We start from the raw sequence: 27,815 nt of genomic DNA, 5'->3' as shown, positions 1-27,815 counted from the left end.
TGGGAGGGGGGAACCAGTTGTACATTCTTGGTTGGTAGGAAGTTTTTCTTAGTTGCTCTGTTCCTGCCCTAGTAAAAGGGTGCCCTGGCTTTCATCTCATTCCAGGTATGGTGATTCTTTTTCTAAGTTTTAGCTTTACTAAACTTTACTTGTTACACATCTGCCCTATCTCTCTTATATGCAAGAGGAAGAGATGAGAGCAGTGTAGTCACAGGACAGTTTTCCTAATACTCAGAGTAATGTAGTCACAGGACAGCTGCCCTGACACTCATTGCAGTGTTGTTAGGATATTGTATGTGGCAGAGATGATGAGCATGTTATGCAGAATGTTGGTTGTTGTTCGCTGTGATATGCTGCACTGTATTTGCACAGACGTGATTTCTGAGTAATATAATGTTGACAAGATTTTGTGGGAGTTTTTACTGTTCCTCTCCTAGTAAAAGGGTGTCCTCCATCTCATTCCAGAATGATCCTCAATAAACACCCAGCCTCTACCCACCCCTATTGCATTGTGGAGTTTATTCATCATATGTGCAACATGCAACGCTGCATATATACACTTGTGAGGGTGGCAGCGGTGGCACTAGGACAATTTTGGTGGAAATGTGTGTATGTTGAGGCAAAAAATTCCTTTCTGATCAGATTTGATCAGAGAGGAACCTTCTGATGGTCGATTTGGTGGCAGATGAATGTATGGCCACCTTAAAGGATACCTTCGTCCATACGAAAATTTAAAAACGGGAGCAGGCATGTGTAGTGGGCTCTCCTCATGCTCACCGCTCCCCCCGTTCTTCTCTCTCCCCCTCCATTATGGCGTAATGACCCCACAAACCTCCTTCCGGGTCGGAATTCGTGATTCGCGTCCTTAACCACGCACACGGCGGGAATCGCTCTGCGCATGCACACTGAGCCATGACTATGTAGTGCACAGAGCGCTCTAGGCTGAGGGCGCGCTATCAAGGACACATATCGTCAGGCACCCTGAAGTAGATTCGGGGGTCATTACATCATAACAGGGGGCATGAGAAGAGCCCATGCCTCTCCCCCGGTTTTAAATTTTCATATAGATGAAGGTATCCTTTAACTGTTTGGTTTGTGTATAAAGAAATGTCTCCTGAAGCAAAAAGCAGATGATCAGAAATGGACAGAGAAGAATATGCAGCAGAACTGGGTGATGATAATGAGCCGCTCCTCCACGTCATCGTCCCCTCAGCAGGGACCGGAACTTCTCATTTAATTGTTTGAAAGTCAGATGTCTTTGGCATGACAGGCTGCATGGGGCTCGCTCAGTGTAAATGGGGAAAGTAGCGCAGTCAGCAGCAGACTTGACAGATGAGGCCTGCAATGACTAGGCCTCACTCCTGCCCACAACGGAGCCTTAGGCTGACTATGGCCTTCCAGGTCTTGGCCGCCGTTGTTCTGTCAGCGCGCTCCTCGCAGCCAGGCAAATTACCAAAATAAATCAATCTTCTCCTGACAGCTCATTTGCAGTGAATTAATTTGGGATTAGAAAGCATGATTACAATTGGCAGCTTGTGATATTTCAGGCTAAACAGACAAATATAGACTGAGAATAAACTCCCGGGGAGATGGGGGGTCATTGCAGCTGAATGATTAGCTAATTACTGGACTCATCAGAGCTTTCACTTCTAAACGGATCTGTTTTCCCTCCCGAGCGATGAGACCCCTAGGGGGCGGTGAAGAGGGCGGGGGGATTTATACAAACATCAAGCACAATCCAATAATGGAGATGCAAATATTTAACCTACCGACACATATACACACGGGGGCATCCCACAAACTCAGCACTGCAAAGTTTGTAATTAAGGTAAGACTGCCGATCATTATAGCCTCGTTCACACTGTACACATTGCTGTGCGCATTTCGCAATGTGCCTGATGTACGATATGCAAGAACATCAGAAGTGCATATACTGCACTGTCTGATGTCCACACTTTATGCGCTGTGCAGTGATGTGATGAGATATCACACTGCTGCGCGCATTGTTAGCAGTACGCAGAGCTGACACAATTAGCACAATGCATGGCAATGCAGATAGTGTGCAATTGCGTGCATTCTGTTCCAAATGCATGCCATCTACCTTTGCTAGTGTGAACCTTAAAGGGACCCTATGGTGTAATTAAAAAAAGGAATTTGGACTTGCCTGGGGCGTTCTCCAGCCTCCGTAGCCAGCGAAGTTCTCCAGCGTCCTCTTCTTTCTTCTGCTGGTCCCACTGGCGGCTTCAGTAATCGTCGTATCATCACAGTCGCCGTAAGCCTCCTGCGCATGTGCGGCTCCCAAAAGAGGCTAACGGTGACTGTGATGACGTGATGGGTGCATAGTGGGGATGCGGACGTGTGGCTTCACCTGAAGTCGCCAATTACTAGAGCCACCAGTGGGACCAGAAGAGGATGTTAGAGGACCTCGCAGGCTACAGGGGGCTGGAGGAATCACCCGTGTAAGCCCAAATTCCGCTTTTAAGTACAGCTCAGGATCCCTTTAAAGGGCACCTGAAATGGCGAGGGAGAAAAAAAATTGATACATAACTGGGGCTTCCTCCTGCCCCCTCCAGGCTTATCGCTCCCTCGCCGTCCTTCTGCGCACCTGAATCGTCTGCAACTGGCCCCAGAAAATCCTCCTTTTGGGGCCAGTCGGCGCATTCCAGCCGCGTGCTCTCACGCCATGCTACCATCGCCAGGAGCATTCTTTGTCTGTGCAGCAGTACTGTGCAGGTGCAGAATAGTCCCGGCAACAGAAGTGCTAAGGGGAGCGTGCAAACGGACCATGCATGCGCAGTACGTGCCCAACCGGAGGACATTCCAGGGCCAATTGCGAAGGATTCAGGCGGCACAGAAGGATGGCGAGGGAGCAATAAGCCTGGAGGGAGCTGGAGGAAGCCCCAGGTATGTATAATTTTTTTCTCCCTCGTTAGCTCAGATACCCTTTAAGGCCATGAAGTGAGGTAGAAACAATAAGTAACTTTATCATAACAAGACAGGTAACACTACACATCTATCTGGTTTCCCGATACAATAATTAGAGAGCTGATTTAGTTAATGCTGCCTTCTTAAACAGAAGATACGGTAAGTTACATACTTACCCATGTAGAGGGAAGCCTCTGGATGTTCCAGAGGGTTCCTGGTCTATCTTGGAGTCCACCACTGTTGTGCAAGATCCCTCAGCCATGCTCTCCTCCATGTGTGAGTGTACTTGTACACAGAGGAAAGCATGATTGCAAACTAGAAGAGGGTGAAGGAAGACACACAAAGCCACCTAGAGCACAGGAGTCAAACACAAGGCCTGTGGGCCGAATTAGGCCCTCCTTGCCATTTTATGTGGCCCTTTAGAGCTTCCAATGTCCATCAATGTAAGCAGGAAAAGAAAAAGAGCACACTGCCTTCCTGTCCGGAGGAACACACAAGTGACAGTGTCTCTGATTGAAACATTGTTAGTTCAAGCTGGGGTGCAGCAATAACTCACGGGATACCCCCTCACCACAACAAAATTGGCATCAGGTTCCCTGGTCAAATATGCCTTTGGGAATCCTCAGAAGGCTTCGGAATTAGCACTCGAGGATACAAATGTTTTTGAAGATGGGCGGCTCCATACTGCACATGTTCGAGTTCATGCTCATGCTAGCGCAGTACGGAGACAATCGTCTTCAAGACACAAGTGCTTCCGAAGCCTTCTGAGGATTCCTGGAGGTGACAAAGTTGGCCAGGGGACAATGGGGGAATGAGGACACCAAGAGAAGACCGGGTAGACTCTATGAGATCTAGAGCCTTCCCTCTCCATAGGTGAGTATCTGACCATTTTTTTCTAGGAGGCTTCAGTTTTGCTTTAAATTCTTATTGAAAATACTACACTTAGACTGGAGCTTTAAGAGACAGTTTTGAATCTCTGAGCAGAGCCAGAACAAACAGTCACCTCATGGCAGGCAGTGTGAAAAGTCCCAGGTGGGGGATTAGGACAGGAACACACGGTGAACACACAAACGATTGTGGAATATTTCTCTCATCGTCTTGACACACTCCTCTGCCGAACAAACAAAGCTTTGATTTCAGGATCACATCGAGCACCGTTCCTGGAGCTTTATCAAAAGGGAGCGCCTTTCTGAATAGAGGTGCGAAATCTGAGACGACGGGCTTTACACCAACACATCCTCACTTGAGCCGCCTCAGCCGCCAGTTCTCACACCGGCCTGGCACTGTGCTGGACACCAGCGAGACTTGTGTGAGGAATATGTCACCCAGGAGCTTCCTCTATGCCACTATGATTTATGTGCTGTTATATATATAGAGAGAGAGAGAAACTCCAGTGAAAATAATGTAATAAAAAAGTGCTTAATTTTTACAATAATTATGTATAAATGATTTAGTCAGTGTTTGCTCATTGTAAAATCTTTCCTCTCCCTGATTTACATTCAGACATTTATCACATGGTGACATTTTTACTGCTGGCAGGTGATGTCACTGGAAGGAGATGCTGCTTGCTTTTTTGGCAGTTGGAAACAGCTGTTATTTCTTACAATGCAACAAGGCTCCCACAGTGTGATGTCAGGACCTCAGCTGTGAGGCACTGACATCACACGGTGGGAGGGGTTTCACCACAAAATCAGCCATACAGAGCCCCCTGATGATCCGTTTGAGAAAAGGAATAGATTTCTCATGGGAAAGGGATTGGGATGAAGTTCAATTCTTGGTTATGGTTTCTCTTTCAGTGATGTTTAGTGATATCATGATAAACTAATGAAGCAGGTATAGACCTATGAAACACATTGCAATTTTGGAGTTACGAATAAATGAATTTTTCTACTGATAATTGAGTGTTTTGAGTCTGTTTTTAGTCCACCACTACCTCCCTTTTTAAACTGCTCTTAAATATTGTTACGTTATTCTGGCACCTCTGTTCAAATACTAATTAAGCATTTCAAGTCCACCCTTGGTGGAGGGGTGTTACCTCTCTCACATGATTCCACTCTCACACACCAGCAGAATGATTTCATGAAGTAACTGTCATTAAAGAGAACCCGAGGTGGGTTTGAAGAATATTATCTGCATACAGAGGCTGGATCTGCCTATACAGCCCAGCCCCTGTTGCTATCCCAAACCCCCCTAAGGTCCCCCTGCACTCTGCAATCCCTCATAAATCACAGCCAGGCTGCTGACAAACAGCTTGTCAGAGTTGGCTGTGTTTATCTCTATAGTGTCAGTCTTCTGCTCTCCCCGCCTCCTGCAGAACTCCAGTCCCCGCCTGCATCCCTTCCCTCCCTGCTGATTGGAGGGAAGGGACGGGGGCAGGGACCGGAGCTATGCAGGAGGCGGGGGAGCAGCTGAGACTGACACTACAGATGTAAACACAGCCTCACAGCATGGCTGTGATTTATGAGGGATTGCAGAGTGCAGGGAGACCTTAGGGGGGTTTGGGATAGCAACAGAGGCTGGGCTGTATAGGCAGATCCAGCCTCTGTATGCAGATAACATTCTTTAAACACACCTCGGGTTCTCTTTGAAGTGAACCTTAACCCTGGGGGGGGGGGGAGGGGGGGAGAGTTTAATTTACCTGGGGCTTCCCTAAGCCCCCTGCAGCTGTCCTGTGCCCTCGCAGCTCCTCAAGTGTCCTTCGGTCCCCCACTGCAGCTTAGTTTAGTTTTCGGCCAACTGAGAGTCGGCCCCCAGCAACGCGTCCTCTTGTTTTCCTTCCGCGCCGTCAAGCACGTCATGCACAGGCACAAGCGCTTGATGGCAGGGAAGGCAAAGAAGAGGACGTGTTGCCGGGGGGCCGACTATTAGTTAGCCGAAAACTAAACTAAGCCGCGACGGGGGACCAGAGGACACTCGAGGATCTGCGAGGGCACAGGACAGCTGCATGGGGCTTGGGGAAGCCCCAGGTAAGTGAAACTTTTTCCCCCAAGGGTTAAGGTTCACTTTATGTCATGTGAACAGCTCCCCAGCAGAGCCTGGAGATGGTTACATAAGGACTGGTTAAGTGTGAACAGTGTTCACTAATTGTTGTGCCAGTGATGTACAGTATTGTCAATCAGCAAAGAAATTAATGCTTTCTGAATGAAGAAAAGATGGATTGTAAAACTGAAGCTCCCGAGGAGTAAATCACATTATAACAGTCTGCAGCTCTTTCATGGAGTCTTAAGAACCCGCGTCTAACAACTACTGCAGTTAATGAAGAATTAATTAGTGCAGACAGAAATCCCCCAACTGGATTCTATTTGTTAGAAAAGCTTTACGCATGAAAGGCAAAACTGCCAACATACAACCTTTGAGCGCCACGTTATCCTAACAGCAGTGACTGTGCTGAATCGCTGGAGAATACACCTGGAATCCATCATACAGGACTCTTCGCAGTAAAACTGGAACCTGCCATATACAGTACTCTGGAGATAAAAGCTGGAACCTGCCATATACAGGACTCTAGAGAATAAACCTGAAATCTGCCATGTACAGGACTCTAGAGAATAAACCTGGAACCTGCCATATACAGGACTCTGGAGAATAAACCTGGAACCTGCCATACACAGGACTCAGAAGAATAAACCTGGAACCTGCCATAAACAGGACTCTGGAGAATAAACCTGGAACCCGCCATATACAGGAGTCTGGAGAATAAATCTGGAACCTGCCGTATACAGGACTCTGGAGAATAAACCTGGAACCTGCCATACACAGGACTCTGAAGAATAAACCTGGGACTGTCAAATATAGGGCTCTGGAGAATAAAGCTGGAACCCGCCATATACAGGACTGGAGAATAAATCTGGAACCTGCCGTATACAGGACTTTGGAGAATAAACATGGAACCTGTTATATACAGTACTCTGGAGATGAAATCTAGAACCAGCCATATACAGGATTCTGGAGATGAAATCTAGAACCTGCCATATACAGGACCCTGGAGATTAAACCTGGAACCTGCCATATGCAGGACTCTGGAGAATAAACCTGTAACCTGCCATATGCAGGACTCTGGAGAATAAACCTGTAACCTGCCATATGCAGGACTCTGGAGAATAAACCTTGGACTGTCAAATATAGGGCTCTGGAGAATAAAGCTGGAACCCGCCATATACAGGACTCTGGAGAATAAAGCTGGAACCCGCCATATACAGGACTCTGGAGAATAAACCTGGAACCTGCCATATACAGGGCTCTGGAAAATAAAGCTGGAACCTGCCATATACAGGACTATGGAGTATAAACCTGGAACCCACCATATACAGGACTCTGAAAAATAAAACTGGAACCGTTATATACAGGACTCTGGAGAATAAACCTGGCTCCTGTCATATACAGGACTCTGGAGCTTAAACCTGGAACCTGCCATACACAGAACTCTAGAGACTAAACCTGGAACCTGACATATACAGGACTCTGGAGATTAAACCTGGAACCTGCCATATACAGAACTCGAGACTAAACGTGGAACCTGCCATATACAGGACTCTGGAAAATAAACCTGGAACCTGCCATATACAGAACTCTAGAGAATAAACCTGGAACCTGCTGCATACAGGAATCTACAGAATAAACCTGGAACCTGCCATATACAGGACTCTGGAGATTAAATCTAGAACCTGCCATATACAGGACTCTGGAGATTAAACCTGGAACCTGCCATATGCAGGACTCTGGAGAATAAACCTGGAACCAGGCATGGGCTTAAATTCGGATTCGGGTGATCCGGATAGTTATTTTCCGGATTTCACCCAGTAATGCTGTGCGAGATAGTATCTATCCGGATCACCCGAATCCGAATTTAAGCCCATGCCTGCCTGGAACTGCCATACACAGGATTCTGGAGAATAAACCTGGAACTGCCAGACACAGGACTTTGGAGAATAAACCTGGGACCGTCAAATATAGGGCTCTATAGAATAAAACTGGAACTCGCCATATACAGGACTCTAAAGAATAAACCTGGAACCTGCCATATACGGGACTCTGGAGAATAAACCTGGAACCCGCCATATACAGGACTCTAAAAATAAAACTGGAACCGCCATATACAGGACTCTGGAGAATAAACATGGAACCCGCCATATACAGGACTCTGGAGAATAAACTTGGAACCTGCCATATACGGGACTCTGGAGAATAAACCTGGAACCCGCCATATACAGGACTCTAAAAATAAACCTGGAAGCCGCCATATACAGGACTCTGGAGAATAAACCTGGAACCTGCCATATACGGGACTCTGGAGAATAAACCTGGAACCCGCCATATACAGGATTTTAAAAATAAAACTGGAACCGCCATATACAGGACTCTGGAGAATAAACCTGGAACCCGCCATATACGGGACTCTGGAGAATAAACCTGGAACCCGCCATATACAGGACTCTAAAAATAAAACTGGAACCGCCATATACAGGACTCTGGAGAATAAACCTTGAAGCCGCCATATACAGGACTCTGGAGAATAAACCTGGAACCTGCCATATACGGGACTCTGGAGAATAAACCTGGAACCCGCCATATACAGGACTCTAAAAATAAAACTGGAACCGCCATATACAGGACTCTGGAGAATAAACCTGGAACCTGCCATATACAGGACTCTGGAGAATAAACCTGGAACCTGCCATATACTGTACAGGACTCTGGAGAATAAACCTGGAACCTGCCATATACAGGACTCTGGAGAATAAAGCTGGAATCCGCCAAATACAGGACAATAAAGAATAAACCTGGCTGGAACCTGCCATATACGGGACTCCGGAGAATAAAGCTGGAATCCGCCAAATACAGGACAATAAAGAATAAACCTGGCTGGAACCTGCCACGATCTTCTGATTTCCTTACCACACTTGTTTGCCATCTTGGTGGGAAGCCAAATACTTTACCAATATGTTGTTGGGTGGTGGGAGTTAACTAGTGGGTCAGAGAAAAATGGCGCACACTGCCGATTGAAAGGTTATTATTCCCAAGCTCTGTAAGGAGGCCGGCAGGATGCATAACAGATACTGCAAAGCATTCTGGGGCTGCTTCTCCCCAGTGCACTACCTTGGGTCATCCCCTTCATTTCCCTATCACGCCCTAAGGCTGCTTCACAGGCTCATGTTACAGCAGCTTCTAACAGCAGCAGCCTAAACTCACATCACTGAAAAATCACAGGGCACATGTTCCGTTAGAGTATACTGCATGAGTCCGCTATTGTTCCTAGCCACATGGCTAATTAATATTCACTGCACAGTAGTGTTGTCCATTAGGATCTTTTTTGTGAGTCGAATCATCAGGAAGCAGGGAGGATATGACATCACAATTGGCTCCATAGGAGATAGACAAACATGGAACCTGCCATGAGCTGTCAGAAGCATCATTCTCTGCAAATCCTATATAAAAATTCTGTGAAATCCAAACGTGGACAGTGAAATGCATATGTAATGTAAGTACAGCCAATATTTAGCTACTGATATATGTGCTTTTTTTCTCTGAGACCGTATACCTAACAGCTCCTCTTTAAGTTACATATTGCTAATTATCATTTTACTGTTTTTAACGTTAATTAACCCACTGTGAGGAGGGTTGCTCCGGCTGCTGGCTCATTCACTGACACAATTTCCTTGTATGTGGCGGCTTCTCCAGTTTAAAATGAAGCAGCAGGAGGGAAGAGAGAGGAGTGGATGGGTGGAGAGCGGATACGTTAGGCCTGTCACCTCTGCTGTCTAGGAAAAGCAGATCCGGGGATGAGGATGGTTGGCACAGCGCGGGGATGATGCTAGCAGGAGGAGAGTGCAGGAGCGGGAATGCCACGAAGGCAGCAATGAGCTGGGTCACCCACACGGGATCAGCTGCTTGACCACTTCCAGCACCACTAGACAGCGGGCACTGCCAGCCAGCCACCAGCCTGGAGCATCATGCACAGGGTAAGAAAGTACGTTCAGTGGCAGAGGCAGAGCCTCTGTCATCTGGCTGATATCGTTTTACAGCTAAACATTAACGTTTAATAACGTTTATAGCGTATTGTTAAATAACGATAAACGGCAAAAAAAACAACAGCGGCATCACCGTGCACCATTTTTCATATGCGCCATTTTTTACTGGACCCGTTAACTAGAGTATTAAAGGAATCCACACAATCACAGGGACAACTTTCTATATGCAGACAGTGTCTTTGCAGGAATTTAGATCTGGCACTCGAACACTGCAAGGTGAGAGTCCTTACTACTTAGCTGTCATGCTGCTTATATATGAGCTAACCACTTTGTCACAGTGCCGGCGTCTACACAGACAGGGCTGGGAAACTTTCATTGCATGATCAGGTCTCAGGTGCCCCTGCCCTGCTCCCACCAATCACTTGCTCAGGCTGCTATTGAGATGTGCTATACACCCCTTCAATTCAGCCCCTGCTTGCATCTTACCCTCTTGCTGAGTCCTATACAGCCCTTATATCACTGAATGAATAGCAACAGCCTAGCACAAAAGCTACCTGTTAGCTTGAGTGGTTCGTTTTCATGTCCATACAGACAGTAATGGATGGAATGCAATTGAACTGGGCAGTCAGGGCAGCACATATTTGCTATGCAATCCTGCCCATTCGTGACTGCAGTGATTAAAATGCACCCTTCTCAACCTCTCCTTATGACTGGTGCCTCGTTCACCTCTGCCTTGGCCCAGCTCTGTACCCAGGTGTCTGCTATTTTTATTTGAGGAAGGCATCCCAGGGGCAGTTCTTCCATGAAGCAACTTGAATCACGTGCTTCACAGTGGCAACAATTAGAGGGCAGCAAGAGGCCGCTCTCCTCCCCAAATGTCCCTCTCCTCGGGTTGTGGAGTCGGAGTCGAGGAGTCGGAGCATTGGGTAGCTGGAGTCGGAGTCGTGGTTTCAATGAAGTGAGGAGTCGGTTGATGTTTGACCCAAATCCATAGCTTTTGTAAAAATTCGACTAAGGAGACGGAGTCGAGGAGTCAGAATCGTAGCAATTTTGGGTACCTGGAGTCAGAGTCTGTGGTTTCATAACCTGAGGAGTCAGAGTCAGAAGATTTTTGTACCGACTCCACAGCCCTGCCTCGCACTCCCCATCTCCTCATCCCTAGATGCTCAGCGATGCTGCTCTCAGTATTACATCAACAGGATCACCATCCGCCCATCCAGCATCCTGTATCCATGGCTACAGCAGTGCCTCATGCGACCTGTACCATGCTGCCTAGTCACATGAGGCACCACTGTAGTCAGAGAGGAAGCAGGAATTCACGTGTGGCTGGTGATCCCATCGCTAATCTGCTGAGAGCAGGTGAGTGATGCAGCACATATCCGGGGGGGGGGGGGGGGGGGCTCCTCATAATATATTGCTTTAGTCAGCAAAAGTTCTAGAACCAGCCGTGGGCATGCCTACTGACTTGGTGCGGGTGCTTTGGGGTTCCCCTTTATGTCATACTAGCCCATGATGTGCACTGCAAATACTGTATGACTAGATATAAACTGGGTTAAGAACATCGCTACTGTCCACACAGGTGAGGTCGAAACGCTGAGCACAGATCCCCCATCTTGTGGCATGAAACTCTTTCTTGAGCCGGTCTGGCACCTTGCGAGAACATCAGTCCTGTTGCTGGGCAGGTTGCACAGCACATGTCGCTTGCCGCCTGGAATAAGCGCCGCACCTGACTGTCTTAAGGCGCAACCTCTTTGAAGTCCCAATCTGGCAAATAGACTCAATCAATTATAAATGAAATAATCTTCTTAAAATCTTAGAGATTTGGGTGCTAAGCAATATGGGGGGATTACCGAGGCAGAATCAGTCTTACAGCTTCCTAAAGTGACACAGAGAAAATAATCGCAAGAAATGGTGAGACTTTTAAAACGATTATGTAGATTTGTGTCAGTGAAAGAGTCGGGAGAAATCCGCCACTCGTCTTCTGTGTGTTGCAGACAGATTAGACACTGGCCGCCATCGCTTGACGGGGGCACGGCGCTCAGCGCTGAAAACTAAAGTTTAGCAAAGTAGGAGAAGGGAGACTCCGCCGGATTAAAGGCCTCTTATTGGGCCTGAGTGACGTCTGTGGGAATTAGGAAGATTTCTTAGAACGGCTTTTGTGGAAATGGCAGAAATTAAAGGAGAACAGCCAGAAAATGCTGTAACCATGAGCAGTGAAAAGGAATGCACTGGCTGTTTTTTTCATAGCCAGTTCTTGGATTAATGAGTGAATTTGGGGGCGTGGCATCTTATGTAACTCTATCCTACTCAAATAGTTTCTCTGATAGTCAGTTCTTTGTCAGCGCAGACTGAAAAAAATACTGTTCACAGATGTGGAACACAGGATTCTGTCCTCGGTGCGTGCAATGACACCTTCATCCAGAGCAGGATCATCCACAAGGCAACCTAGGCAGGTGCTTGGGGCCAAGTGGGTGTCTAGGGACCCATCTTGTTTGACCTCTCTTCATTTCAGCTTACCAAAATTGCCACAAGGGGGGCCCAAATCTACAACCTTGCTTAGGGCCCCATAACATCTTAAAGAGGAACTTAAGCGAAAAGGGGAAACAAAATAAATCGATACCTTGTAAAGAGAGAAGTTAAAAAATAGAAGAGAGATCAAGAAAAGATTGATATTCGACATGTAATTTGTTCATATTATTTGATCCACAATCAGCCTACATGTCATCATCTTTACTACTGGCAGACATGAAAAAAAAAAACAGAAAGCACCAACTGTCATCTATAACCACACCCCTTAACAATGCGGCAGGCTTAAAGGTTGTTGTTTTTTCTATAGATATACATACTGTATGCACAGAGGGAGATACTGGTCTCTTGGCAGTTGGAAAAAGCTGTTATTTCCCACAATGCTACAAGGCTCAGAGACAGGAAACTGTCAGGACCTAGGTCCTGACATCACACTGTGGGAGGGGTTTCACCGCAATATCAGCCAGCCATACAGACCCCCCCTGATAATCTATTTGAAAAAAGGTAAAGATTTCTTGGGGGAAAGGAGGGGTCAGATACTGATTGGGATAAAGTACTATCCTTGGTGACAGTTCTTCTTTATTCCATCTCTGCCTTCATCGAAAGAAGTCAGACTGTAGACTGAAGAATGTAAAATTATACGCAGACACAAATATTACTTTGCATTGATAAGCAGCAAATAAAAGGTGAATACAAATAAGGCAAGATAAATCACCAGAAACATTTTGTGAATCAACACCATAGAGAAATATATTATTTATCGATCCAGACCCCCCTTGTGGTGCCTAACCCTAAGACTACCCTTGTGGTGCCTAACCCTAAGACCTCCCTGATGGTGCCTAACCCTAAGACCCCACCGGTGGTGCCTAATCCTAAGCCCCCCCCCCCCCCTTGGTGGTGCCTGAGCCTAAGATCCCCCTGGTGGTGCCTGACCCTAAGACCTCCCTGATGGTGCCAAACCCTAAGACCCCCTGGTGGTGCCTAACCCTAAGAGCCCCCTCGTGGTGCATAATCCTAACCCCCCCCCCCCTTGGTGGTACCCGACCCTAAGATCCCCCTGGTGGTGCCCAGCCCTAAGACCCCCTGGTGGTGCCTAATCCTAAAACACCCCTGGTGGTGCCTAACCCTAAAACCCCCATGGCGGAACCTAACCCTAGAACCCACCTACTTTGGTGCAAATAACATGAATATAAAAAGCTATATAATTGTAATAGTGTAAGCCTAACAATAAAGTACGCATTCAAAATCTTAAAATAGCAGTAATATAGAAAAAAAAATCAAAAAGCTATATATTTATAATAGAATAAATAGCCTAACAATAATGTACGCATTAATTTCTGAACTATATTTGCTACAAAACGTATTCTGTAAACGAAAAAGTTTGATTTCACGGTCCCAGCACCTGCTATTTAACGGGCGCCCTAATTTCTTCTTTGGCGCCCAATAGCCAATATTTTGCATTGGAGCCTATGGTGCGCCCTTTTAGTCCATTAGCCATATGCACCTTTTTTCCTGTTTCCTGTTCTCTGTGCCTGACTTTATTTGCACAGCGATCTGTCCCCATTCATCTACCTGCGTATGGCTTGCAACTAATTTGGTTGTGGTGAATGAAATGGGAGAGGTTTGGGGTGTGACCTCTGAGGCTTGGTTTGTCTTGCAGCTTGGTTGGGTCCGCCCCTAACCCACCCGCCACTATGGTAGCCAGTGATAGATGGCTTGCTGTAAAGTGGGAAGTGAATGATTGGTGGAAGAGATCGGTGTGCACGGTGGGAGGGGTGGCCTATGACATCAGACACTGCGCTTGGATACAAAAATGTTGAGCAGTCTAGCGGCGCTGTCAGCAGCCTCCCTGCACCCTCCGCTGTGCCTCTGACGATGCGACGTCTGTTGTGAAACAGCTGTCAATTAGGGGGGAGCACTTCCCATCGGGTGCCTCCTCTGGCTATTACATCTGCTGCCATTAAAATACTTCCATGGTGAAGATATACCTGTGCCCGCCCTGTGCTTCTTTGATTTGGGTGCATAATAAAAGGGCGCCAGGAAAAAAGGGCTCGGCTGGATAACGAATTGGCGCCAGTGGATAATGAAATCTCAATAATGATAAACATCGTTATCTAAATTGGTTAACAATAAATACTGTTTTAAAACAGACGGGAATTGATAACGAAAAAATATTGTAACAATCTTACCTCCGGGATCCAGCGATACATACGTCCCCGCCGGCAGATCTCCGTCTCCTGGCTCTTCTGGCCTAGCGCAGCTCTCGCGTGCGCACTGTGGCTCTCGCGTACATGGCAACGAGGGCGGGCACACACCTCCTTCTGTGAAGGGATGGACGCGGCTGGTGAAGCTAGGCGACAGGAGCTTGTGTCTATGCGCCCGTCTTGCGCACTCAGGTGCCGTTATGTCATTGTCAGCTGACATACTTTATCAGCTGACACTGAGGCTCCCTGCACACTGCAAATCAGTTTTGCGATTCCGATTTTCAATTCCGATTTTCACTGAATACATTCAACAGAAAAACGGATCAAAAAATGCAGCATGCAGTAAAGATTAAAAATAAAAAAATGTAAAAAGCGGAATCAGTGTGCAGGGAGCCTTATGCAGGGCTATGGTGTTGATTATGGTTGGTGCTCTGCATGTGTGGCCAGCCACTGATTGGTGGATTATTGATATATATATACCTGCTGTGTCTGTGTGCAAATTGCCCGTGTTAGCGTTAGCTAGTCTAGCTGCTATCCTTCCTGGAACCTTGCTATTCTGTTTGATACTTGGATTTAAACTCTGCCTGTTTACTGACCATCCCTGTTTGCTGCCTGGAACGACCTACTGCCTGTTTACTCGTGTTGCCTGTTTGCTGCCTGAACTGACTTTGGATACTCTTGGCCTTGCCCTTGCCTGATCCTTCTCTACTGCGACCCTCAGATTTCTATGTATGACCTCGGATTGTTTCTCGACTTGCTTAAGTATTTCTTTTTGGTGTTGGTGATCTATTTTTGCCCACCCTGCATTCAACTACAATACCTTGCGCCCTAAAGACCTGGGTGTAACCGAAGTGTCTCACCTCCCGTTCAAGTGGGGACACGCCACACAAGGCGAAGACGGTGGTGATAGATTGGGGCATTGGAGCTGATTCGTGGGTGAATAGGTTACCAGACCTTACATATATTAACGTTAGAAATCGTTATGTAATTCAACAACATCTGCTTAACCCAACCCTACTCTCAGACAGAACCCTCCCCTGGTGGCGCCTAAAACTAACCACTCCCCTGCTGGTGCCTAACCCTAACCACCCCCGGCAGTGCTTAACCCTAACTACCCCCCCTACAGTGCCTAACCCTAACCCCCCAGGTGATGCCTAACCCTAACCACCCCCTGGTGGTGCCTAACCACCACCCCGTGTTGTCTAACCTTAACCGCTCTGTGGGTGGTGCCTAACCCTAACCACCCTCCCTGGTGGTCCCTAGCCCTAACCACTCCCCCTACAGAAACACCCTTTTACACATAGAAACGATAATATCTATATATATAATAGAGTAAGTGCCTCAACCTTCAAGCAAGAAGAAGAAGTAGCGCCCTGCCCCCAGGGTCGGTCCAAGCAAGAAGAAGGGGCTGGTCCAAGCAAGAAGAAGAAGTAGTGTCATATCAAAACAAGGGCAAAGAGGGATAATTTGCATATTTAGTAGCAGTGCATTGTGGGTAACCACAAATGTTCACTTATAGCTGAATTATTGCAGATTTGCTTCTGTTTTAAGAAGGAAAATTACACCTAGCTTTGCTTTTTTTTAGTAGGAGGTCCTTTTGGTCCCTTTTATACCCCTATACATTCTTAGTAGTTTGGGTCACCCTGGGCTGCTTGGTTACTCTGTTGTACTGGTCCAAGCCCTATCTCACACAGTCTTATCAATCCCTGCTATGTACTGATGAGGTCCAAATGTCTGAAAGAGGGTGTCACATGTGGTTTTGATATGACTGTGTAAAACTTAAAGCTATAGGCTTGCTTGACTTTCTAAGGGTGAAAAGTAATAATTTGCATATTTAGCAGTGGTGCATTGTGGGTAATCACTAATGTTCACTTATAGCTGAATTATTGCAGATGTTCTTCTGTTTTAAGAAGGCAAATTACACCAAGCTTTGATTTTTTTAGTAGAAGGTCTTTTTGGTCCCTTTTATCCACCTATACATTCCGAGTGGTTTGGGTCACCCTGAGCTGCTTGGTTACTCTGTTGTGCTGGTCCAAGCCCTATCTCATACAACCATATCAATCCTTGCCATGTACAGATGAGGACCAAAAGTCTGAAACAGGCTGTCACATGTGGGTTTGATGTGGCTGTGTAAAATGTAAAGCTATATGCTTGCTTGGCTTACCAAGGGGGAAAAGGGGTAATTTGCATATTTAGTAGCAGGGCATTGTGGGTAACCACAAATGTTCACCTTTAGCTGAATTATTGCAGATTTCCTTCTGTTTTAGGAAGGCAAATTACACCAAGCTTTGCTTTTTTTAGTAGGAGGTCTTTTTGGTCCCTTTTATCCCCCTATACATTCCGAGTGGTTTGGGTCACCCAGAGCTACTTGGTTACTCTGTTGTACTGGTCCAAGCCCTATCTCATACAGCCGTATCAATCCTTGCCATGTACTGTTGAGGACCAAAAGTCTGAAACAGGCTGTCTACATGTGGGTTTGATATGACTGTGTAAAATTTAAAGCTATATGCTTGCTTGGCTTACCAAGGGGGAAAAGGGGTAATTTGCATATTTAATAGCAGTGCATTGTGGGCAACAACAAATGTTCATTTATAGCTGAATTATTGCAGATTTCCTTCTGTTTTAAAAAGGCAAATTATACCAATACAGTGTGTGGCATTGCAGGAAGTGACGACAGTGGAACGCACGATGGAACAGGGAAGAGGTGAGTCATCCCCGCCCGCTGCCTCTTACTAATAGTGTCGGCTGCTACTGTGCTTAAACAGGAGGGGGAGCGCACATGGGGGACCCAGGTGAGGGTGGGGGGTTCCTGCTGAGCTTAAGCTGGAGGGGGAGTGCACATGGGGGACCCAGGTGAGGGGGGGGGGGGTTCCTGCTGAGCTTAAGCTGGAGGGGGAGTGCACATGGGGGACCCAGGTGAGGGGGGGTTCCTGCTGAGCTTAAGCTGGAGGGGGAGTGCACACGGGGGACCCAGGTAAGCTTAAGCTCTCCGCCGCTGTGCCCAATATCCCCTTCCTGCCTTCTACCCGGCTAGTCTTTGATAATGTAAAATCTGTTCATGCAAACAAAATAATATGACAAAAACTATAATGTTATAAGCTTCCAAAACGATAACATACTTCAAAAACTTGTGTTCTAATGTTAACAATATTTATTGGGCGCCCCTTTTTCTGCTTTTTTTGCCGTATTAACGATATATGCATTTGAGTCTATGGCGGCGCCCTTTTCGCCCACTAGCCCTTTTTTCCTGCTACCTTTTATTCCCTATCTGCTACATGTCTGCCAGGCATATTCCTACGTATAGTGTGTACCTAGATTTAGCTAGGTGGAATGTTAACAAGGGCCAGTTCTAGCTACAATGGGGACCCCCCAGGCAGACCCCCCCTTTCCTCAATTGCCATTGGCCAAGCCGGTTGCCTCCACACTTGCTTAGCTATTGCTGAAATTATTCAGTGTCCTGTACTCTGTAAAACACTGAGGAAAATGTCAGTGCTATCTAAATGCATAATAGTAATATTAATGTTTGATGTGATAAAAAAAAGTAGCATAATGGTCATAATACCGGTAAGTATATATATTTATGGCCCTCCTGATCAGAGATGCAAGAGAATTTACCACTACACCGCTACAGGACATGTCACAGCCATGTAAATGTTACCATCATACCTCCCAACTTTTTTAAATAAGAAAGAGGCACACTTAAAGGGAACCTGAAATGAAGGAAGTCTCAGGTTCCGTACTTACCTGGGGCTTCCTCCAGCCCCCTTGAGGCTGCTTGGTCCCTGCCATTTTCCCCGGACCACCGTTGTCCCTGCAGGATGGCCCGGTTCTCGGGCCGAGACGTATTTTGTCAAGCATGTGCTACCCGTGAGCTCCTAGGTCATGCTCCTGTGGCCGGGAGTGTCCTGTGCCTGTGCAGCAGTTAGTATCAGTATACAGAACGAAGTGTGACTCAACCAGAGTACCGGGTTGGCCTGCGAGGGACAGGAGTGGTCCGGGGAGATGGTGGTGGATCAAGCAGCCTCAAAGGGGCTTAAGGAAGCAAAAGGCAAGTATAAAACCTGAGACTTATTTAAACCCAGGTGCACTTTAAGCCACACCCCCGCCACACCCTTGATAATGCCCCCGACACACCCCTAGTCATCATTCCATAAAGATTTCATAAATTTTTAGATTTTCATACACATTTGAATATAAGAAATACTGAATATCTATTTAAAGGGTGGGAATAAAGTTTAGAGTCAATTAAACAAATTTTCAGTACATGAAATGCATATATTTACATGGATCTGTACATGAATCCTGAAAGAGGGACAAATGAGGAAGAAAGAGGGAAAGTGGGACATGGCTCCCAAAGAGGGCCTGTGCCTCCGAAAAAGGGACAGTTGGGAGCTATTCTTACCATCATGTTTGTGGTTGATCCAGTAAAGGACATAGGCGTGAAGCTATGTGAAGCTTGTTTTGTTCCAAACACAGGTAAAGGTGTACGTTAAAAAAGGGCGTCGGGAAAAAAGGGCGCAGGGTTTTAAACGATAAGCATGAATAACGTTTAAAAAAAATTGTGCTATATTTCGTTTAAAAATAATGTTTTATAAAGTTATAAATTATTAAATAATGTGTATGAAATCGGCAATTGTAAAAACTTTAATCTTCCCTGTTTAACAAGTGAAATGTATAATAACGTTTTATAAAAGATTAATAAGAATTTTACTAAAACTATACCTAACCCTACTCTCACACAGAACCCTCCCTGTACCTACCCCTAACCCCTAGACCCCCCTGGTGGTGCCTAAACCTAAGACCCCCCTGGGGGTGCCTAAACCTAAGACCCCCCTGGTGGTGCCTAAGACCCCCCTGGTGGTGCCTAAACCTAAGACCCCCCTGGTGGTGCCTAAACCTAAGACCCCCCTGTTGGTGCCTAAACCTAAGACCCCCCTAGTGGTGCCTAAACCTAAGATCCCCCTGGTGGTGCCTAAACCTAAGACCCCCCTGTGATAAGCATTAATAACGTTTAAAAAAAATTGTGCTATATTTCGTTTAAAAATAATGTTTTATAAAGTTATAAATCATTAAATAATGTGTATTAAATCGGCAATTGTAAAATCGTTAACCTTCCCTGTTTAAAAAGTGAAATGTATAATAACGTTTTATACAAGATTAATAAGAATTTTACTAAAACTATACCTAACCCTACTCTCACACAGAACCCTCCCTGTACCTACCCTTAACCCCTAGACCCCCCTGGTGGTGCCTAAACCTAAGACCCCCCCTGGTGGTGCCTAAACCTAAGACCCCCCTGGTGGTGACTAAACCTAAGACCCCCCTGTGATGAGCATTAATAACTTTTTAAAAAAATATTGAGCGGTTTTTCGTTTAAAAATGTTTAAAAAAGATATTGTACTGTTTTTCGTTTAAAAATAATGTTTAAAATATGATAAATCATTAAATAATGTGTAATCATGAGAAGCAGTTATAAAACATTAAAAGTCTCCGGGCGCCACTTGTAAAACGTTATTTTTCTCCGGCGCCCTTTTTTCCTGTTGGGCGCCCATTAAACGATATTTATTATGGGAGTGAATCGCAGCGCCCTTTTTGTCCACCTGCCTCATGCGCCCAAATTTCCTGCCTGCCAGGTAAAGACCATCCTAAAGACCATCCTATTCTTATAAATTCCTCTGCATGAAAGTGAATGTTTTCAGTGACCACAGCTTCATTTCAGCCCTGCTTTAGTACAACCCCCTTTTGTGTTAAAATGATACACGCTAAATAAAGTTTATTCCTTTTACACAATCCAGACTTTGCTGAGAAGAGTAAAATAATGGATCAGCTGGTCAGATAAGTCATCCTTCTGTGAGTCCCCTGAGACCAGATCACACATCAGCCTGGCAGATATTCCCAGCAGTGGGTGACTGTGATCCCCACCATTAACCTGACAGTCTTTCACGCCCAGCGCTAAGTAGAATGTCCAGAATCTGCAGTCTATTAATGCTCAACTTTCACGCCAGACCTTCAGTTTTCTTTTCGCCTGAGCTAAATCATTTCTTATCGATCCGTTCCTTTCTTAGGGCCTTGTCTCCTCAACAAGCATGCCGCTCTCCAGGCCCAGCCTTTCAGGCCACACAAATCAATAGGTAAGAAACACAGGGGTCAGGGGTCAATAAGCTCTTTAAGAAATGTGTCACTTGTCCTTGACTTTAGCAGGCTTTGGCCTATACCAGGCAGCTCTGATCCATCAAGCCTCTGTCCGGCTTGTCATAAACTAAATTTGAGTCCATTGATCCAACCTGAATGAGACTCTAAACAGAGAGGAAATATTTACCCCCCAGAGAAGACATTTAATAGCTTATGTGCAACACATGTCACCGCAAATAGGGAACACAGAGAAATGCAAACTGTACATATTTCCTCCAAAAATAAGGATGGGGAAAGAGAGGAATGCCTCAAGCCTGGACAGCAGTGGGAAAATCAGGCCAAAATGGTGCAGTCTCAGAGAGAATTTGTTTGGTGTTTTTCGTGAGGAAAGGTTTGGGCACTGCCTAAGGTTTTGAAGTAAAACAGTTTATACATTTGTTCAGAAGTATACAGACTACTGATACTACTACTAGTTATTGTAGTAGTAGTGGTTGTCCTCAGCAGAGGCGTAACTATGGCCTGACATAGGGCCAGAACTTTCATAGAGGCAAAGGGGCAATTGCCCCAGAGCTTCCAGGGCCCCCCCAAGGTGTCTCCTCCTCAGCCGAGCTTTGGTGACCCATGGGAACAGGGAAAATTTGCACTACCTAGCCAAAGTCCGAAGCATACAGTGTGGTGCTGTTGCCTGTGACCTGCCTGGATTAGGTAAGACTCAGCTGTGTTGAGGGAAATAATGGGGATGTCAACAATGCTTTTGAGCGGACATAAGATGGACACCTAATGATATTGTGTGATGTGTGTAGTAGGATGGGGCCTGGCAGCCAGCTTTGGGTCCTGAGGGTGGATTTGCTGTGGTGGCCCCACGGTACTTTTGCCCCGTTCTAGTAGCTAGAACCAGCCCTGGCCTGATGGGCCCCCCTGCAAAACGATTAGGGGACCACTTACATTAAGACCTCACCCTGTGACTCCTTCCTTCATCCAGCGGGGTCCCCCTTCTATGCTCCCTGGCTCTGCCACCCAGATCTACAGATCAGTGTGGCGGCAGTGACGGGCCTTACCTTTTCCCCCATCGGGTCTCTCTGGCACTCACACTGCAGCCACTAGGTGTCACTGTGCTCTATGCATTCCTTTCGGATTGAATTGCAGAGATTGTCAGACCAAGAGGAAGGGAGAGAGCAGAGTGGACAATGACATCTAGTGGCTGCTTTGGGAGCACCGGAGAGACCTGATGGGGGAAGAGGTAAGCTCTGTCACTGCAGCTACGCTGATCTGTAGGTTTGAATGAAAGAACACCACTAGAGGATCACAGGAGGTGGGCCTGGTGGAGGAGAAGGAAGGAAGAAGTCCAGGCCCCTCCTCCTTGCCAACAACCCCCCTCCCCCAACCTAACAGGTCACGAGGTCCTCTCCCCTATAGTTACACCAGTGGTCCTTAGCTGATACCATGGCTGGTACAAAAGCCTCTATTGTCCAGTGCAGAGATAAAGGATGATATTGAAAGGTGTTCTCTGGCATGCCCATCCCCTCAAACTTCAAATAGCACCGTTTGCAGCTCTAGCACTGACAGATGCCGTGGCCCCATTCAACCCTGATCCCTGCCCTATCTCTCATTTACTGGATTATATGTCTATACAATCACCATCAGCCTTTCTAATGGTGCCACTTGTATCACAGAGTGGGCAGCAACAGCCTAGCATGAATGAGGTGGCGTAACCACAATTCATAGGACCCCCCAACAAAACTTTGATCTGGCCCTCCAATGTTCACACCCCTTCCTTTGCCTCCATTGGTGCTCTTCACAACGTTAAGGCCCATCTCACAAGGGTCATAAAACAAGTGCGGCCATAATGATCTTCACACCCATAACAAGTGTAGCCACAAAATACCTGATCTGAAGTATAGTCCTCTGCATCAGCGGAAGAGAAGGTTAGTAGATGCAATCGCAGGGGCTGCTCCCATCCAGTTATGCCCCTGCATGAATGTCACTTGTCAGCCCCAGCCGCTTGTTCTGATTATCATACAGACAGCAGAGGGTGAGAGTGAGAGTTGGGCTGTGGAGGGCAGCATATGTCTCTGCAGTGCAACTGTTCCTCAATATGGCTGGACTGATTCAGATCCACCCCTGACGTCTCCACGTTGCCAATGTTATCATCTCTCTCACCTCCACCTCAGCAATGCCCTGAGTAGCTTCCAGCAGAGGAAAAGAGATAACAGTGGCACAAGGAACTGGTGAGGATATCTTGTGGCTAGAAGAGTGTATGGGAAGTATGGCCAGATCACTGGTACCCCTGTGAGGGCATCTAAGTACAATCCTGGATATCAGGGCTTGTCTAATATCCGTAATATCTAAATGTAAATATAAAGCATTTAGCTGCGGTGGGAGGACCTGTTATCATTATTCTAGATACAATCCTCCATTCCCAGATGGGCAGCCAGTGGTCCGATTATGTCGGTATGGTGCAATGTGAATGACTGCGTTCCAGAAGCATTGTGTGCGCTAAGCTTCATCTATTTCTTATTTCAGCAGAATCCGTTATTTCTGCAGCGTCATCTGCTTTCCCTCTAAGAAGGCGATGCGGGTTAGAGGCATTTGTCTTCCTGTACGCTCCATTTATCGCTGGAGCGACGGTACATCATAGCCGCCTGTTCTCATTGTAGCGTTTGTGATCATCGGGTCGCCTGCAGGATCAGATACTTAATGTAGACAGATGAGGACATGCCGCCTCCCTCCATGTTCTGAGGTGGCTTGTGAAATCGGTTTAGATGCTCATCAGATATATGGCCAAAAATTAGAAAGGGCCACTCAGCAGTCATCTGAAATTAACTAGTATTGTCATGCAATTAGGAGTCCTGGATGGTTTTTTTAGGCCCCACATTAAGTTTACTACATGGTGTCATAATGGTGGCACAGTGTAATCTGGTGACAGCCTTTTAAAGAGAATCTGTCACACAGCAAGGTTCCTGTCTGGGAGGGTAGATATGCAAATTTCTCGTTCAGGATACATCTCACTTTTAGTTAAAGTGCATATCTGGTGTACAACAACATAATAATATAAACCTAAAGCAATCAAGTTTTAGCAGACTGGCCCATTCTGTTATTAAGAAGACTCACCCCATACCAGCCGATTTCTAGTGCTTAGGTCCTTTCAGATGTAGAAAAAGGCCTCTGCCTTTTCTACATCCAACAGAAAAGGCTGAGGTCATTCTCTGTAAGGAGCAGAGCTGCCCGCCAAAACCTAGCTGATCCAAGACTCTAATGATATCAAGTTATAATTTGATAACATTAGACATAGTTAGATATTGTTAGATATTAGTTTTTTGAAAAATACAAAGAAGACAAATCGAGAAGTCTTGATAGTGCAGTATGTTTAAAGGTTTAAATGTATATGAGTATAACAGAAGAGAGGTGGTCACAAAGGTGGGTTACCACTAAAGCAACCACTGTAGCAGTAGGTGGAGAGATTAGACCTGACCCTACTCAAATGTCACTCTCTGTAGCCAGGAAAGAAGACGTGACAGAGTAAGACCCTTCTACCAGGGGTGGACTTAGATTTCAAGTAGATATGAGGCACCAGTATAGGTTAAAATATTTAAAAAACATTTAAAAAAGGAAGGTAGTGGTGGACTTACATCACCCAGAAGACTATCAACAGCCAATTATCAGCAAAATCCACTTTATTCGTAATGCCAAATGCTGCAATGCGTTTCAGGGGTCCATGCCTGCTTCCTCAGGCTGTAACAGGAGTAACTGTTAGTTTGCCTTAGCTAGTAAAAGTGCCTCTGCCACATGAGATCGCTATCCACTACACCACCATGCTGACATTGCCATCGCTAATCCTGGAATAATGCTCTGCTACTCAGTCAGTAGTGGCTGATTGCCATCAACTTTCTCACTAACAAAATTGCCATCCAGCCATATTCTATGTTGGCAAATAGTTTGTCGCAGTGATTTTCTGCTGGCATTTGTGTTCCACAAATGTGCATCATCCTTGTGACATAGGTCTATCCTTAATTTAAAGCGTGCTGCTTTTAATGCTTTCGCTAATACTATAACTAGTCTTAGGGTCCTTTTCCACTAGGTAACACTATTGCATTGTGGCACAATCCATCGGTAACGAGCGCAAATGCACCGAAAATCACGCAGCACCGCGATTTACATGTTATGCAAAACGGCTGCAATCCGCTTTTTCAGATCAGATCACACAATAGTGGAAAAGGGCCCTTACTGTTGCTACAACTGCTAGTAATAATAACAATAATATTATTTTCTTTGATCAAGTCCTCAACAGAGAACATCCATTACCTCTGAGCTGCAATGATGTTCACACGACTCATAGGGACATGTTTCTAGATACGGGTCATCGCAGCTAATGAACCTCTCAGATAGATTCTTATAGCATGAAGCTTCCTGATACTACTGATACCAGAGATGGTGGAAGTGCCATGGCAGGAGAAGAGGCACTTTATGACACCTCATACATCAGCTGCAGCCAGTCTTAGCAGCGGGTCGTTCCTCTAATGCACACAATCAGTCTTTGCCTGAATACTTAATTACTACTAAGTCTGCTCCCAGCCCCTGCAGGTGTGAAAAGGGTTAACTGGGCCATTTTCCTGGTGACCGCCTCTACATGTCGCTTCTAATGCCTTACAGCAAGTGCAGCTGCCATCCGCCTCATGATAAACTGATCCTATTTATCTGGGGGTCTGCGAGTGCACTGGGGGGCAATGCTGGCTAATCACATAGTCCCGCGTGTCCCCTCACTGCAGCAGCAATGCAGGCAGAGAGAATTTCTCTTGGTGAAGGGTACGTGTGAGGGGTACAAGGATACAGCAGAATACAATGCGTAACCCACATGAACCCAACAAAAATACAGGAAATCCAATTCACCATGCAGCTCGGGTCAATCACCGCCCGTGATGCAACAGGTCCTGCACTGCCATTACTGCTACTCTAAAGATCTGCTACAATGTAGAGTCCTACTCTCTTATCGGCATGGCATTCACCCCTCTTTGACATTAAAGTGAATCAGATAATACATTGTATCTATCCTTCTACTCCTAAAAATTTAATTTACAGTAGATATCCCACAGTTTTATGTGATGTTTAAAAACTTAAAAATAGTTTTATTGTTTGGTCTGTCCAGTATCTCACAGAGGTAAAATATATGAACTATCGACCTTTTTTTCATGTATCCCCTGCCCAATTGTGGGCCAGAAAAGTATTTTATGACTGTAATTCCTTATCAGTGAGGGAGCTATAGTCCGACTGGAGAAAAACTGTCAGTTGCATAGCTGAATATTTACTCTTTCAGGCAGCAAAAGCAGATGGCGCAGGTTCAGAAGATGCTGACCTTGTGCAACGGAGGGGTTCCCGGGGCACCGGAGCTGCGACAAGGTACAAATAGGCTGCCAGGGACTGGAGGAAGCACCAGGTAAGTAGAACTTGTTTCTATTATCACCTTGCACCTGTCCTTTAAAAAAAAAACCTAAACTGTTAGCATGGCATTTCTCACGTGCTGCTAAAAATCTTTTTGTTTTTCTTACAACTCAGTAACCAAGCAGCTCGGGGTGACCCAAAACCACAAGGAAGGTATAGCAATGCTAAGTGTGGTTTGCCTTCTTAAAACAGAAGGAATTTGCAATAATTCAGCATAAAGGGATAATCTGTGGTTACCCACAATTTATGCCCCAGAAACCAAGCTGGTGTCTAGCTATAGGCTTGCTAGACACCAGCAGTTCTGGATGCAAGCTTGGCTTCTGGGGCATAAAGAAATAATTTGCATAATCAGTAGCGGTGCATTGTGGGTAACCACAGATGTTCACTTTATGCTGAATTATTGCAAATTCCTTCTGTTTTAAAGAGAAACTGAAGTCTCCCAAAATGCCTGTTTTTCTGTTAAAATCCTCTTTAAAGGGGAACTGAAGAGAGAGGTGTATGGAGGCTGTCATGTTTATTTCCTTTTAAGCAATACCAGTTGCCTGGCAGCCCTGCTGATCCTCTGCCTCTAATACTATTAGCCATAGCCCCTGAACAAGCATGCAGCAGATCAGGTGTTTCAGTGGTTCAGACTTTAAAGTCAGATCTGACAAGACTAGCTGCATGCTTGTTTCTGGTTTTATTCAGATACTACTGCAAAGAAATAGACCAGCAGGGCTGCCAGGCAACTGGTATTGATTAAAAGGAAATACACATGACAGCCTCCATATACCTCTCTCTCTTCAGTTCCCCTTTAATATCAATGCCCTAACTGAAACGCTGCATCCTTGTGGCTGAACACTCCATAAATCACCCCAAACTCCCTGGGGCACATTGCGGGGAGAGCATCCATATAGAGGCAGAGTTTTGGGCTGTAGCTCTGACACGTGTCCATCTGTGCGGATCTCCACCTTCCCCTCTCAGTCTTCTTTCACTGAGAGGGGTGGGGAAAGGCGGTGATCAATGCAGATTGACGCACATGGAGGCAGAGCTACAGCTCAAAGCTCTGCCTCCCCCAGGCAGCTAAATCCACGACCAAGAAAGTCGTGGATTTTTACCCCGTGAGTTTGGGGTGATTTATTTAGTGTTCAGCTGCGAGGATACAGCATTTCAGTTAGGGCATTGACGTTAAAGAGGTTTATAAAAGAAAACCCTGTTTTTTGAGGGACTTCAGAGTCCCTTTAAAAAGGCAAACCACACTTAGCATTTTTTTATCTTAAAAACAGAATTTCTGGCATGCTGGTAATATAATTTAGCCACTCCATATTAACCATTTCTTAACCGTATTAACCATTCTGTGTATATAAACAATTCTTTGTTACAATCAGGAACTACAGATACACTTACCGTCCTGTATTGGAAGATGGAGCATAAATGACCTAGAGAAGCTTATCCCTGCCAGATGGGAAGCAGCATCTTCTTTTCTGAAATTCAAACAAAGGAAAACTTCGATCAGAGAGTGGTGACAGGATCTGCCAGGACTGGATATGGAAAGATAAACCCCGCCCTCAACAGGGTCAGGACTGGATATAACAGATAAACCTAAAAATAATATTATAATAGTAAAACTTTTCCTCGATGAAGT

General features: G+C 45.8%; 2 long non-coding RNA genes across 2 annotated transcripts in view; one reads left to right on the top strand and one right to left on the bottom strand.

Moving 5' to 3' along the window:
• LOC137520964 (uncharacterized) overlaps positions 1 to 27,815 on the bottom strand; it is a 68,828-nt gene that overhangs the window by 22,616 nt on the left and 18,397 nt on the right. The window contains exon 2 of the long non-coding RNA XR_011021976.1: positions 27,578 to 27,654. This is a non-coding gene — a long non-coding RNA (uncharacterized lncRNA). The remainder of the gene's footprint in view (positions 1 to 27,577; positions 27,655 to 27,815) is intronic.
• On the top strand, positions 19 to 27,813 carry LOC137520963 (uncharacterized). The gene is made up of 4 exons (XR_011021975.1): positions 19 to 105; positions 20,689 to 20,754; positions 26,067 to 26,186; positions 27,559 to 27,813. It is a non-coding gene; the product is annotated as an uncharacterized lncRNA (long non-coding RNA).

The sequence above is a fragment of the Hyperolius riggenbachi genome, chromosome 6 (genome assembly GCF_040937935.1).
Source record: "Hyperolius riggenbachi isolate aHypRig1 chromosome 6, aHypRig1.pri, whole genome shotgun sequence".
NCBI classification, from domain to species: domain Eukaryota; kingdom Metazoa; phylum Chordata; class Amphibia; order Anura; family Hyperoliidae; genus Hyperolius; species Hyperolius riggenbachi.
This window is presented reverse-complemented; position numbering and strand designations above follow the sequence as displayed.